The sequence below is a fragment of the Gossypium hirsutum genome, chromosome A08 (assembly GCF_007990345.1).
Source record: "Gossypium hirsutum isolate 1008001.06 chromosome A08, Gossypium_hirsutum_v2.1, whole genome shotgun sequence".
Taxonomy (NCBI): domain Eukaryota; kingdom Viridiplantae; phylum Streptophyta; class Magnoliopsida; order Malvales; family Malvaceae; genus Gossypium; species Gossypium hirsutum.
The window spans coordinates 80,338,354-80,340,930 of NC_053431.1; the positions used below are offsets into that span (position 1 = coordinate 80,338,354).

Here is a 2,577-nt window from a genome sequence, read left to right on the forward strand (position 1 = left end):
CAAATCAACTAATTCTGCGGATATCGGCTATGGTCCATCCGGTAGCCTTCTTGAATTGTTTCAATACCAGGATGAGTTTCTCTTCTTGCTCAATAGTTAATTCTATTGAAACAATCACAAGAAAAGTAGACGCGTTACCTAAATAAACATATTTTAAATGTAAAGGAAGTACCTTGAGTTCAAATTTAGCTGGCTCCTCGATTGACGCTTTTGGTTGGGCATAATCCCTATTCTCTAACTCCAAAGATTCAAAGTGGGATTACGGATTAAATCCCCTTTGATTAGCTTCTAAAAAGGCTAATTATTCATCTTTCTCTTTATCATTTAGAGGATCTGATGTCAAAATTCGTTCCAATTGGTCCTCAACATAGTTGAGTTCCTTCTCCACGATTAAATCCTCTAAATTAGACACTGTAGAACAATCATCAATTGTGTTAGGAAATCACATAGACTTAAAAACGTTAAGTTTTACCTGATCATCCTAAAAATGCATAGTAAGCTCACCCTTCTGCACATCAATAAGGGTCCTCCTAGTTTCTAAGAATGGTCTTCCTAGGATGATTGGCACCTCTTTGTCTGCTTCAAAGTTTAGAATTACAAAGTCAACAGGAAAGATAAATTTGTCTACACATACCAATAAGTCCTTGATTTTTCTTTCTGGATGTGCGAAGGATCGATCTGCTAATTGAAGTGTAACCATAGTAGGTCTAACTTCACCTATCCCTAACTTCCTAAATATTGACATGGGCATCAAGTTGATACTCGCACCCAAGTCACATAGCGTCTTACCACAATATGTTGCTCCAATATTGCAAGGTATGGTAAAACATCCAGGATTCTTCAATTTAAGGGGTAGTTTATCTTGAAAATATGCACTGCATTCCTTCGTTAGGGCTATCGTCTCAAATTTTCCAAGCCTTTGTTTTTTAGACAGGATATCCTTCATGAATTTGATGTAGTTCAGCCAACGGGATGTTGATATGAAGTTGCTTGAGTACTTCTAGGAACTTCTTGAATTGAATTTCCTACTTCTGCTTCTGAAGTCTTTGAGGGTAGGGTGGTGGAGGTTTCTTTACTGGAACTGGTTGATTCATCTTCTGTGGTAATTTTGCATTTAATAGAGTTGTTAATTGGTCAGAATTAGCTGGTTTTGAAGTCACCTTGTCGAATTTTATAGATGTTGGTTCTTTTGAAACTGGAATTTCAATCCTTGGTTCGACGTCCTCTGAATCTTGAGCATCAGTTGGCTCATTTTGAACTTCGACGGTGTTGGGCTCTAATGTCTTTCCGCTCCTCAATGTCAACGCTTTACAATGCTCCTTCCCTGGATTCCTCGGATTCTCCGTATCACTAGGTAAAGCAGCTTGTGGTCGATTTCTGAGTTCAGTTGTAAGCTGGCCCATTTGGTTTTCTAGGTTTTCCAATGTAGCTGCTTAACTTTGGATTAAGGCATCATTTTTGGCCATGTATGCCTTCAACAAATTTTCTAAGCCATTAGATTGTTCAGCTTGGGTTGGTTTCTGAACATGTTGGGGAAAACTAGGTGGCTGGGTCGATCTAGGTTGGGCATAAGTATTACTGGTTCCAGCTCTTTGGTTACTCCAGGAAAAATTTGTGTGATTTCGCCATGATGAGTTATAGAATTTGGATTGCAGTCCTTGCCTTCCTCGATTTTGATTCTGGTTACCCATGTAATATACAGATTCTAGGTTCGATGGACATTCTTCAAATAAATGTCATTCCCCACAATAGACACAGGCTATATTTTCAAATTGATTTGGTGGTTGTGCTGCAAAACTATTAGACCCATTAGTAATAAAATTTTTTAACATTGAGGATATTGATGACACTTGAGATGCGAGTGAAGTAAAAGTGTCTACTTCATGTATTCCAGCAACTTATCTTCCCGACGCTGGTCGATTGGTTGGCCATTGATAATTGTTACTAGAAATCCTTTCAATGATTTCATAAGCTTCATTATAAGAATTAGAAAGGGGAGCACCATTAGCAGAAGCATCCACTACCATCCTCGTGTGGGCATTAAGACCGTTATAAAATGTCTCAAGTTGGATGCAGTATGGGATTTCGTGATGAGGGCACTTTTATAATAATTCTTTGTACCTTTCCCATGCCTCATACAAGGACTCATCATCCATTTGTTGGAAGGCAATGATCTCATTTCTCAACTTAGCATTCTTGCTAGGCGGAAAGTAATTCATAAGAATTCTTTCTACAAACTCTTGCCATGTGGAAATTGAATTTGGTGGCAATGAGTTCAACCAAGCTTGAGCTCTGTCGCTTAGTGAATACGGGAACAGCTTCAATCGTAATACATATTCGGGTACTCCAGCTAACTTGAAAGGATCGCTCACCCCCATAAACAGTTTTAAGTGTAGGTGAGGATCTTCGGTAGGCATTCCACTGATTTGGCCCACTGTCTAAAGCATATGAAACATGACTGGCTTCAGCTTAAACTGTTGTGCCTCAATTTCGGGTCTCTTAATACCCAGAAAAAGATCATTAAACACTAGAACTGAATACTATCTTAAAGCTCTATCCCTATCATCAGCAATAAGG

General features: G+C 38.7%; 1 non-coding gene across 1 annotated transcript; it reads left to right on the forward strand.

The window, feature by feature from the left end:
- Window positions 1–2,082: 2,082 nt before the first annotated feature.
- LOC121205132 (small nucleolar RNA R71) lies at window positions 2,083–2,189 on the forward strand. The gene has a single exon (XR_005900216.1). It is a non-coding gene; the product is annotated as a small nucleolar RNA R71 (small nucleolar RNA).
- The last annotated feature ends 388 nt before the right edge of the window (window positions 2,190–2,577 follow it).